Source organism: Lepidochelys kempii, chromosome 5 (genome assembly GCF_965140265.1).
Source record: "Lepidochelys kempii isolate rLepKem1 chromosome 5, rLepKem1.hap2, whole genome shotgun sequence".
Lineage (NCBI taxonomy): Eukaryota > Metazoa > Chordata > Testudines > Cheloniidae > Lepidochelys > Lepidochelys kempii.
This window is the reverse complement of record NC_133260.1, coordinates 57385300-57398389: the sequence shown is the minus strand read 5'-3', so window position 1 is coordinate 57398389 and position 13090 is coordinate 57385300. Positions and strand designations below refer to the sequence as shown.

Here is a 13090-nt window from a genome sequence, read left to right as displayed (position 1 = left end):
ACAGGTTTAGCACAGGAGCCATATCTCTGTCACGTGGGTTCATGCACAGCACAGCTCAGCTCACTAGGTAGTGGAGTCCGGAGCAGAGTTAAGGTTGCTGATGGATTTTCAAGACTTTCACAGATGCAACCCTGAGTTAGAATTTCCTGTCATTCGCATCTCTCTCTCTTTCTGTTATTTTAAATAACAACAAAGTTGTAATAAAAGTTTTTTAGCCCAAATAATTGACGCAGCTCTACAATCACCACTGTTTGGGGGGAGGGGGAGGTGTCTGGGAATATTTCAGTAGCCAGTGATTTGCCCAGCTCAGTTATAATAAACTCCTGAAACAAGTGACATCTAATGTAAATGCTGAGAAACTCCTGAAGCAAAAGAAGGGGTGTTATCACATTTATTCTTCTGAGTTTGCACCTAGCAAACAATGCAAATATAATTCCACGAAGATTCAAGATACTGCCAAAAACAAACAAACAAACAAAAATAACCTCACACCCTTATCAGTCTGAATCCACTACCACAGCCAACCAGATCAGTATTCTGTTTTTAAAGCATATGTGTGCTTTCAAAAACCCCCAAATCCTGCTCGTTTGCATGAGCGCTGCAGCTGCTCTGCAAACAGAAAGAGGGATGGATCTCCGCCTTGGGCAGGACTCACCGACTGCAGCAAACCTCTTTGCACGGTGAGATGTAAGTGGGTAGGTGGGATCCATGCTGGTATGGTTTAATGGCGCGTTTTAAAAATGCACAGCTTATCCCTCCCCCCCCCCCCCCCATCCACCTTTCCAAATGATCCCCGTGGAGGAAGAGCAGGGGACTTAGCAGCACTCTCTTGCCAGCAGCCCCTGCTGAGCCTGCTCCAGCCGAGGCGCACACGGCGCGTGCGGATGGGACTGGGAGCCGCGGCAGTAGAGGACCTGGGAGCGCTGATGGCTCCGCTATGATGACAGGCAGCCCCCACGTGTTCCTGCTCCTTCCCTCCCGCCCAAGCCCTGCGGGACCCTGAGTCCAGACGGGCGAACCAGGGGCAGTGGCGGGGGGAGCAGGAGGCGAGGAAGACTGGGCAGTGGTGCCTAGTCTGGCTGACTGACTGATAACGCAGGGCATAGAGCGCACTGTGTGACTCTTGGGCATCCAGACGGTGTCCGGCATGTAAGTGCATTTCTGCTTTATTTTGGTCCTCCTTAATGCGCCTCTCCTCTGCCTCCTCCGGGCTTTTCTAGTCGGAGAGGGGCAGGGAAAGAAGTCATGGTTACTATGCTGTCCCAGAGCAAACAAATTCTGCAACCCACTTCCACCCCCGCACTGTGAGTGACAACCCCCCCCCCCCGGCCCATTTCAGTGCGCACACAAAAAGCCCTTCCCTCCCTCTCACCCTGCGCCACGCCACTCTCCCTCCAGTGCGCGCGCACACATACACACGCGCCGCCCGTCCCTGCCCCAGGGCGCGCACACACGTGGCATTCTTACCGCCTTCCGGAAGCTCACATCCATAAAGCCGGGCTCGCCTCGACAGCGCGCGCACGCGGGTCCTCCACAGGGTGCACGCACCGCATCGCTCCCCTATTGCGCGCGCGCGCGCATACCCACAGGCACATCGCCGGCTCTCCACAACCTATCCATGAGACAGATGATGCTCTTCTGTCTCTCAGCTCAGAGACACACAGCGCGTAGGACCTCGTCCTCCTCCTCTGCTACCCACTTCTTCCACCCTCCTTTCACTCCAAACGCGTAGGTCACACTCCTTGTACTCCTCCCGCTCCATCATGCCTTCCACGGGTACACCCAACAGCACTCTCTCCCAACATCCAGGACACATTAACCACCCCCCCCGGGGGCCCATACACCCGAAATCTGCCTCTCGCCTCCTAATGTGTGTATGTGCACACACCCACACCACCTTCCATGTTCACGGGTGACACTTGCTGCCCTGTCTTCAGTGCGCACGCACCTTTGTCCCTCTCTTCCCAGTTCATGTCCACGAGTGACATCCCCTGTGCACACCCAAGACCTATTGCCCTAGTGCACACAAACGGCGTTTGTCCCTCCCCTCTCTTTCTCCTAAGCACACACTGTGCACACACACCCGCTCGTTGAACTGTGAGTTACAAATCCGAGAGGAGGGAGAGATCTTGGAGCTGAGCCCCGGTGCCGGGTGTAGTGTCAAAAGCCGCTACGGACACATTTTGCTACCAGTACCAACGCGTAACACGTGTTGGCTGTTCTTTTTCTGACACTACACCGGCAGCAGCCTGAAGCGGGAGGAGAGGAGGGGAAATCAAACGGGTACTGCGCGGCTGTTGCTTTACTGTACTTTTGATTGGTCTGTAATGTGTGCAGTGTCAGCGGATTGAGTGGCCATAAGAATCATCTGCTGGGGTTTGGGCTGTTTTGACTCAAAAGCAGTCCTTGGCTGTGGGCTTGTAGATGTTTGGCAAAGGCTGGCCAGAGTCCCAAGTTCCTGAGAGGCTCAGAAGTATCTCCCCCCTTCCCCCCCCCTTATTGCCCCTCTTTGGAATCTAGCCCACCCCTAGTATAAAAAGTTTAAAGAAAGGGACCCACACTGTAGTTGGGAGGTGAAACCAGGCATACTGTGCCTGTGAGGGGGATTTTGCAGGACCAATCTTGTGTAAATCTGAGTGTTTTGTGAATGACCTCAAGAGATACACTAACTTCCTGGTTATGAACAATAATAAGCTTCTCCTAAAACTCAAACACTGTCTTGTGCAGTAATTCTCAAGCCATTTCAAATATGCAAATAAAAATGAATTTTTTTAAAGTAGGCAAGATATTATCAGGAAACTATCAGATAAGAAATGGTCCAAATGATTCAAATAGTCTACAGCTATAAACCTGGCCATTTACTCGATTACTTTGCTGGGGGACACATTACAGTTTGGGTGTACAGAAGGCCGGACAGACAATACAAGAAGAAAAGTGTTCTGATTACAGGCAGTTTTGCAATCTAGAAGGTAGGCCTTTATGGAACCTTCCTCAGATGGTTGTTGTTGTGTAAAAAACAATAGTTCTTAAAAGAAGAAAATACATTGATGAATACACTTTGCCATAAAATTCCAGTATCTGACACAATAATTTTAATTGTTACATCTGTACAGTATACCTTTTCATTAAGCAGTGAGTGAACTGTTTAAAAAAAACAGTTAATGCAACCATAAATGTATTATTTTATATAATACCTACTTGGAAGATTATTACAATCTGCAATCAATAGTTTTATTACCATTCACAATTTTATTGATATTTCAGCATCCCCAAAGTAGGATTCAGATGGATTTTACTGCAGTTGTTTAATACATAAAGGTATTTGATCATATATAGTTAAAAGTGATATGATCGTGAGATGTAAGTTCAGAACAATAAAGCCTCAGTTTTTTTCAGAAGCTGTTTCTTTCATACATCTCTTTAAATGTATTTGCATCACTACCACAGACCTACATTTTAATAATATGCTACTTTTGTGCTTTTAAATATCTAAGGTGCCGAATAAGAATTGTAAACTGTGAAGTAACTACTATGGAACAGATTAAGTAAAGCATTGGAGGCGGATGATTTTGACAATAAAGAGGGTGTATATGGTGAGTGTTTAATATTTATTGTATTTAATATTATTAAGTAGTATTTATAATTTCAAATTTTAGGCTCAGAGCAAAGCCTTGACAGCAAACTCTTCTGTATTGTGTACTTACAGGTATACCATTGACAAAGGCTTTCTGTAATAATTGCTTGCTGTGCATTACACCATTTTAGTAATGGCATACCATTTTATTTAAAGTTCGTGTCTCAGCCATGCCTTGTGAATATCTTTTATAATTAATTCATTTGACAAGAAATTATATACATTCCAGTTCTTTTCTTGGTTTATAAAATATTTAAATTCTGCTCCTGCAATCCATATCCTATTATCTTTGAGATTTTCCGAATGTATACATTATGTTCAATTATAAAGGCATATGAATTGAAGGAATATTCTGAATGACTGCAGAACAAATACAGTACTGTTGAATAATCTTGTGGGGTAGATTAATCTATAGCCTTGATTCCTCTCAGGGTGGGTTGCTGTGGCAACCGCCCCAGCTCACTTTAAAATAATTTTTTAAAGCTCACTTCAAAAGCTACCCCCAGCATGGGCCAAGTTAAAAAGCAGACAGACATAGGAAGAAGTGCTTTAGTACACTACTGTTATGAGATAGAGAGGTGGTTATAAGAGCAAGAGGTGGAGTTGGGTGTGGCAGAACTCTGCACAGAAAATAGAAACTATACCACCCCAGGGTTAGGATGCAAAGTCTGTGGATCATTTTGCCCTAATCTCAGTCTTCTTCTGTTAAAATGTCACTTAATGATGTAAATTGGTAGCCTCATTTCTTTTAAGAAAATTAAAAATGGACTTTACTAAGACCCTTTATAGGGGTGCTCACTAAGATAACCATGAGATAATCACACTCTAAGGAAAAGAGACACTTGGCTGTATCTCATTCTAATAAGGCTTTGGGGATCTGAACTTCTAATGATCCCACCTCATGTTATGCTTTATTGTTTAATTCAGATATGGCAGGTGGTGCAGTTGGAAAAAGGTGCAACGTTTTTCATAGTACAGGTTGTCAACAGGCCTATGAATGACCAGTTTACAACAGGAACTATAGCTTAGATTAGACTATTTTGGAAGAAGTCCAATGGGGATTCTCCCCAAAAATATTTGCTATTTATGATGCATGTTTTTAAAACTTGGTGCAGATAACAAAGCAAAGATTTTTTGTTGTTTAAAATTATTCCACATTCTAAAATTAACCCTACCAGGTAGAAAGCTTCTGCACATATGTCAAAAGATATTGCATATTTGTGCACTAATACATGCTTTATTGAATCCTCAGATTGATGAGGAAGCATGCCCTCTACTGTAGATCTGTCCAGCTGTCTATTTTTCCGCTTAATGTTTGAACTCTGGTTTAAGATGGAGGTGTCCTCTACCTTGTTTTGGTGAATTGTGCTCTGACAAAAACCTGGCACAGTTTACAGATACTCTAATATATGAAGGTCACAACTATTTAAAGATTAGGCCCTCAGAGCCTAAAAATGTGGAAGGCATAGTAGACATATTAAGCAGCTGTACATATTACTTTGTTGTGGTAATTGCTATCTGATTTCTTGATGTTGAATTGAGGTACCATCCGAGCTTTACCCTGCCAACTGAAGGGTCTGCTCGAGCAACTAGACAAAAGCCTGAAAGATGCATTTAGCTTGCACAAAATGCAGCAGATTACCGCCATTTTCATCTACAGCACAAAGGTGTGAGCCTGGAAACTAGATGTCCCAACGCATAATGAAAACTAGATGTCCCAAAGCATTTTTTTTAAACTAAGAAAATATTAGTGGTATTGCTGTGGGAAAGACTGGTGCTATATTGACGCTTGGGAGAATGAAACTCTAGCTACAGAACAGGCACAGCAGGGGTAGGATCAGCGTGCCTCACTCCAAACCTGGTGAGACCACTAGGGCTGAAAGAGTAGTTCAGACTTCATGTTCTCCCAGGTTTTGGCCCCTCTGCTGAAACTGCTAACCTGTGTGCCAACTACTGTCATTTATTATATGTCTGTATGGTGCCTACCTGGCTGAGGCCTCTAGATGCTACTGCAGTATAAATGTTTATGTTTATTTATTATTAATTATGAGAATTGTTGTTGTGTTTTATGGGATGTGGATATCTGTCCAGTAAGAATTGGCTGCCCACTATTATCAAATCTGATCATGATGGAGTAGAGGGTTATGGGACTTGTAGTGAGTTAAGGCACCACCTAATTATCAAAACTGAGAACAGTCATGGGCAATGTTTTATAACTCCATCAGTTTCCTTCAGATCTGGTCATGCTTTGAGCATTCCTGCTTTAGAATATACAATAAAGTAAGCAGATATTTATTAATTACCTACACTGAAATTTTAGAAGTCAGTCAATGGCCCAGTGGGATATTTACATGCAAAAAATGTGTAGGATTAGGCCCTTGAAATAAAAATAAAGTAAACCAAAATAAATCTCACTGTTGTTTTATTCACTGCTTTGATTTTATATATATTCCTCAGGTTTCCTTTACTCCTGTCTGTTATGGCTTATACCTTTATAAAGTCTCCTGTTGCTCTCAAAGCATTATAGAAGCTGGCTATCTACATAAAAGTTAAAACAAGAATCAGCAAAATAGTTTTACTCACAAATTTTTAAATATGCTTAATTTTGACTTTAATTTGTATACAGAAGAGTCTTTTCAATACTGGTTGTAAAGGTAAATGAGCATATGAAGAAGGTTCTGTCCTATTATATAGTGTGTTGGAAATACTACATTTCTGTGGAAAAGTCTGCAGAAAGACCATCTCATGCAGTAGGGTCTGATTTGGACTTGTGCAATGAGGCAAACAGTACTTTATCTAACCAGCAACCCTGTTCCCTGAGGGAGTCTGTATATTTGCATTCCCCCAAACGTTAGCATCACGATCGTTTCTCTCCTAGCCCCGTGTCTGCTTCCTGTACAGCTGAAGCAGCCCAGGGTAAGTGAAGTCACCAGCAATTGGATACGGAAGTCTAATGCTTTTGGGAAGTTGGGTTGGTTTACAGACCGAAGGCTCCGAAGGAAGAGGCCAATAAAGGTGCAGGGAGACAGGGTAGGAAATGTCATGCGGGCTAAAAATACACACGCCTGCTGCACAGATATGTTTGGATATGTTTCGAAACCGATTAAAAAGTTGCTGGCCTGACAGCCCCCAGTTGCTGGGCTGATGATGCTAGTGGATCTTCTCTGCCGCTTGCATTTCAGCGCCCCTTTCAGTTTATTCTCCTTTAATAATTGCCGGCACACTCTATTTCAGTTGGGTACCTATCTCCGCTTTCTTGTACATAGACATTGGAATGTATTGATGCCCAGATATTTTCCTGCCGAACACATATGGGGACGATCACGGGCATATTAGGGTAGCAGCATTTAAAATATAGTTGTAAACCCCTTTCCCCCCTAACTCCTCGCATTCAGACAGCGATTGTTTTGTGTAAGTGTTGCCACTGAAGGACATTGGGCGCCCTTTATTAGCCGCAATTCCAGTGTGCGCAGCATTTGCCGTGGCTGTTTCTGAGCTGGCCCAGAGTGTCTCTCTCCCAGATCCTGCAGTGGTCTTGTGTCCTATTGCTGCTGTAACGCACCAGAAAGGGGGAGGCGGGGGGGGGGACATGCACCCGCTTGCCGTGTTTTCTTAATTTTGTATTATAAAGCATTGTCATTAGGTTTGCCTGTGGCATATGCCATTACCCCCACCGCAAAACTAAAATTAGCAAAATGTCAGGAATGGAGAGATTGATTCACCCAAGATGCAATTATCATTTAAAAAGTGCTTGATTGAGGTGCTGATGTTCGGTGATTTATTCTGCATACCATATACATAATTAAAGTAGTGTAGTGGAGTAATTTATCAATCTAGTTTAGACTAGAGGGGCAAGGAAAGGAGCTGCTGCCGCTCTATGTTTGTTTTATTAAAACGCTTTCGGGATCTGATCCCGCCCTCTTTTTGCAAGAGTGAAACTGATTATTTCTCCAGCTCGGGAGGAGAGAGTCATTCGTTTGGGATTGTGGGAGAGACAGCGAGAGAGAGACAGAGAGAAGGGAGGAAGGGGGAGAAACGCAGAAAAGGACACCTCATCAAGCGTGTAGTTTTGAATCCCTTCCTTGCCTCTTCCTTTCCCCCCTCCGCGATGTTACAAAGGCTGTGAGCTGCTCTCTTTTTCCCATTTGCCTTCTGTCACTTCCTTCCTGGACGCTTTCAGGACGAGTCCGGTTACTTTTAATCTAGCCAGCAGCACAGCCACTTTCTCCTCCTCCACGCTGTGCACTCACACACACACACACACACAGATACACACACACACACACACACACACACCCTAGACATCTTCTGGCTGCTATTGGATTGACTTTGAGGCTTGTGTGTGGTTCAAGGAGGCTGCATGTTGAATCAGGTGGTGAACACTTAAAAGGCTGGAAGAAGTAAAGGGTTTTTTTTGTTGTTTTTTTTTATTTTTTTTTTCCTAAGAAAGGAAAATATCTCAAGGACTAGTCTACTCATCTAAATGTTTGCAATGTAAGTACATATGAAATTCAGAATGGAAATAAAATAGAGTGGGGATTGTATATGAGCCCCATATACATATCCTCTTGCATTTTTAAGAATGTATGTGTACTGGGATTGAGGTTAGTTGTATACTTTTAAATATATGATTCCACTATCGATTGCCTTAAAGTAACTTTTTAGTCAAGCAACTTAGTTAAATCACCAGCTATTCAAATTACTCATCCCCTTCAGTCTCTTGAGTGTTTAAAGTTTCATGAAGTTAGTTCGCGTTGTTAGTGTGCTTGATATCGTGAAGTGTGTGCAGTTTGGTTTTAATATTTCATCAAATGCTATGACCTTGTAGTACTTGCCCCCGGATTTATCGAACAGTTCACTGAAGAAAGTCTGGCATGGGAGCAAAACACTCTTAAACGTCATATGCCACTGCTCTTTTCAATTCTTGCATTCAGTTTTAGATAAAGCATGCCTGTAAGTGCATACCTTTTTGCATCTCCTTTTTTCACACTTACGTTTGAGATGCAGAGGCAGCTTGCATTATGGCATTTGGTATTTATTTCTGTTAGAATGCAAGTTCTGGTATTCGCATAATACTTGAATTAATCTTTATATTAAGAGTGAGTAAGGTTAGATCTCCTTTACAAAACTAGCTATTTTTTACTTCTGATTAAAGTTACTTAAGGTCTAAGATAAAGTTTGGTGTAAAGGGGGAATTTAGAGAGACTGTTGGTGCATTATGGAACTGGAATACTTATATTTTCTAGATAATTTAGTATGGTGTTCTGTCATCTTGGAAAACTGAACAAGAATAAAACTATATTACTAATTCTTTTACTCCAAAAGTACATGAAAAGGGTAAATAGCACAGGGCAAAACTTTATATCTGAATAATTTCTGTCACTTCAGGGCCCTGTGATTATATGTTTTTAAAGAAAGTTTTTATTCTCATTGGTTGTATGTGGTGGTTATGATTAGGAAATACCTGTCTTTTAAATTAAATATCTTAACATGTACCTTAATATTAAGATGTAAGAATTAAGCAGAGAAAGGCACTTTGCCAATATTTTACTGGAGGTCTGTGGAGAATTGCCTAGTCACAAAATGCATTTTCCTACTACATATCTGATGATAAATTTAATGGCAATTGCCTTAAATTATATTCTAATTTCATAGATTTATTTTAAAAGGGGTATAAAGGTGGCCAGCAGACCAATTATGTTAGACAAAAAAATGTGACTAGCTTTCTTTTTATTGGCACTTTGCAGGGTATTGTGGTTGCAGAGGAAAGATGTTTATATGGAGTATAATAACTCTAATCCCTAGAGGCTTGGCAGGGCATGGAAATATAACCACCTGTGAACCAGTTTGAACCTCTGTGTTACCGGCTGATTTCAGTTTCAAACACTCATGTAATTGGCCACTTTGGAAATATGTCATTTTCAAAATTATTATTGTTAGACAATGCTTAGAACATTGTGCTGAGACAAAAACCAACCAACCAACCAGAAATCCCACAGTGTTTCTTATTTTAACTGTTTTATTTAAATAATTATAGAACTATGACATAATATATATATTTTCCTCTGTATTTGGGTGAAATACGTCATTCATATTGGGTCAAATACTAACTCTTATTGAAGACACTGAAAGACTTGACTAAGTAAGAACTTCAGGTTTGGGCCCTAAATCCAGAGTGTCTGTACTCCTGCAATACACGTCATTTGGTTTTAAAAATCTGACATACATTTTTTACTGTTTATCTTATGGACAGTATCTGAAGGACAAATCTAGGGCCTGATCATGCAAACCTGCATTCATGCAAGTAGTCCTTAAATAAGTCCCACTGATGATGGTAGGACTACCTGTATAAAGATAGACAATTCATGTGAGTAACAGTTTTCAGGAACAGGCCCACAGAGAGAAGATCCTAAATCAGATGTCTGTCTGGTAGTTGTCATAAGATGTGAAAGAGTAGAGTCCCATGTTACATTTCCTTATGAAAGAGTACAGTCGTAACCTACTATCCCATGTTCTCGGAGTTTTTCTCTTTAGCCTGTTTGACCAAGAAAAATCCAATTTAAGTTTAAACATGCCTTTCAGTGTTGATGCTACAATAAATGAGGAACAATACGTGAGATTAAAATCTTTCCAAATGATGTGTCTGGATTGCCAATTTAGGAGTACCTTACAGTGATCAGACAAGCACTTTTAACTTTTTAAGCTTCTTCCAATTTCATAGTAGTCTGAAGATTCTTCTAAAAACTTTTTTTAGTGCATATATCATTTTTCTTGATAAAGTCCTTTTATTTGTGTGTATGTAAATTACGCATAGAAAAGAGAGAGGAAGAGAGAGAGATGATCAGGTAAACAGTTTTATCTTGTGAGTTTCAAACATTTAGTGCCTTGTGGACAAACAGAAATTAACCTTTCCAGACTTTTTCCAGAAGTTCATCTTTAAAAATGTTTGATTGTGAATGTTTTTAACTTCTTTGTGTACCTCTGTAATAGGAAGGAATAGTTAAATAACTACGTAGAAACTTAACAGTTGCGTAGAAGTTTCAATTTTTTTTTTTTTTTTTTGCCATTTAAAGTTTTTCTTTCTTTTACTCTTTTTTGTAACAGGTTAATTTTTCAGCTGATAGGTAAAGTAGTACAGTGCATCCGTAAGAGTATTTCTGTATCTTGTTGAGCAAAAAGTCATTCCCTGATCTCGAATGCACAAAAGAATGTTTTATGATTCTCAACTACCTTTTCACCTGTTGGACCAAGCTTCTAAATTACACATTAATTTACCAAAAATTCAAAAAAGATGGTTTGGTGTTGTTTTAAGTACACTGATTGTGGAAATAACATAAATAAGATACTCTATAATAAAATAAAAGTTTTATTGTATTCATTGATGCAACATTTTGGAGTATAATTTTTGTAATGCACTTCAGGCTTCTTAAATCCCACAGTGTAATAAAAACAGACATTTTTCTACATCTACATTTTAGTCTATTTGGTGATTTAGAGACAAACCTCTAAAATTAAAACCAGGTTTATTTGTAACTCAAGAGGTAGAAAACGTTAGCACTAAGATTAACGATATCAGGTTAGTCTATGAAAGGGTTAACAATATATCTTTGCATCTTATTTCAAAAATAAAACATGTACAGAAGAACTCTGGTCAGCATGCACGATTTAACTTGTAAGTGAAGAATTGAAATATTTTAAATACTCTTTTTTTCATTTTATAAATATAGTAATTGCCTGGCTTCTCTGAAAGGATTTAAGCTAATTTCTGAGAGCTGACGGTCAATATGTTACATGTGGACAGGTGATTAAAAGCTAGTGTCTTCAGTACTGTACCTTAATCTCCCGGTCGCATTGACTGCAGTGCAGTAGAGCTTGGCTGTTCACTGGGATCTGTCATCTTTAGGAAATCAGACCAGCTTATAGAGGCGATTCACAAAACCAACAGTGACAACAAAGTCTTATGTGCCTTACAAAAGAAGGATTAGGCAGTTCTCATGTCATTTTGATCGGACAGAGATAAAAGCTGATTGCTGCAGCATGGCAAGGCACACGTCAATTTCAATTGATTACTATATAAGGATACTATAACCCTGTTGCTTAGTCATTGTTAAATACAATTCAAAGCAGGGAAAATTCAATTTTGAAATGATTGGTTTTATATGATGTGATAAAAAAATGATCCACATGGAGCATTGTTGCATGTCTTTCAAAAAATCAGTTTATTCAACACTTGTTGAAAATAGACTTAACGTTTAGAGTATGTGAGTGTTTTGCAGGCTTTTTTTTAAAAAAAAATGGTTAGGTGATACATCCTTCAACCGTAATTAGATCATTCTTGAAACTGCCTGAGACTATACTAAATTCGTAGCACTTATCCTACTAGGAACATATGCAGATAGCATCTGCATTTTACAATTTAGCAAAAGTGTGGCACTAAGCATCAAGTAAATTATCTTAGTTCCAGGTATATTCCATTATATTTTAAAATGTAATATTCAGCTGTACTTTGTGTTACATCTGTAGACATCACAGTATGTTTTAAAAAATAATTAGCAAATCAAATGTGGGCCTTTTTTCTTTCACTACAATCTAATTTGGCAATATAATATAAAGTGTTCCTGTTAAAGTTATGACATATATACTATACCAACATTTGGAAGTATCAGACTTTCATAGATGACTAGTTCTGGTAATGTCTTACCTTTTTTGAAACTGAACTTCTTTTTTTACCCAACTGATGCCTCCTAGTGTTTCACATAATAAAACACTAATGAGTCACCCATAAATGTAAACATTGCTTTTTCATTGCCTACATCTGATGTGATACATAAAATTAACATTTATGTGTTCAATTTTGTGTGATATTAAAATCAGACAGGAAATTCCTGTAAATGAGATGTTTCATCTCAATCGATACTATGCACACATTTACAATTTTTCTTTAACATTGTTTAAGTGTATTTTGGAAAGTTTGTATCCCAGATAGAGAGCATTTTCTGTCTCTTTTACTTCGCATGTATATTATATGAACTTTTGAAAGTATTATAGGGCTCAAATGGGGTTTAAAAAAGATGCTGATAGTTTAGCTTTTCCATTTTTAAGGCCCTGAAAATATAGCTGCAGAAGAGTTTGAAATATCGTGGAGTGCCTCACAGCCAAATAAAATTAAAAAAGAGAAAGAATGTTGCGAGACTTGCCGTCTTACTTCAAACCCTAAAGCAGCATAAAATAATTAATTTTTGTCACATTCTGTAATTATTCCTGTGTATTTTATATCTGAATAAGTAAGAGAACAGTATTAATCTAATTTTTAAAGGTTTGGAGCATCCACAGCACTCTGACTTCAATGAAAGCTGCAAGTGACCAGCACCTTTGCAAATCAAGTCTTTTATATATAGATGAATAGAGTACGTAGTGGTGAAAACTGAAATACAGCTTTAGATTTCCACAAGTTTG

The 13090-nt window shown here is 39.7% G+C and overlaps 1 protein-coding gene across 13 annotated transcripts in view; it reads left to right on the top strand.

Moving 5' to 3' along the window:
• Positions 1-1094: 1094 nt before the first annotated feature.
• Positions 1095-13090, top strand: part of MEF2C (myocyte enhancer factor 2C) — a 144000-nt gene continuing 132004 nt past the window's right edge. For 8 of the 13 annotated variants that reach the window (XM_073344439.1, XM_073344452.1, XM_073344448.1 and 5 more), the window contains exon 1: positions 7496-8128. The gene's annotated coding sequence lies outside the window, so the exon portion shown is untranslated. Of the gene's footprint in view, positions 1150-3494; positions 3594-6630; positions 6665-7495; positions 8129-13090 lie in introns of those variants that run through there. The other 5 variants (XM_073344443.1, XM_073344440.1, XM_073344441.1 and 2 more) reach the window with 4 other exon arrangements.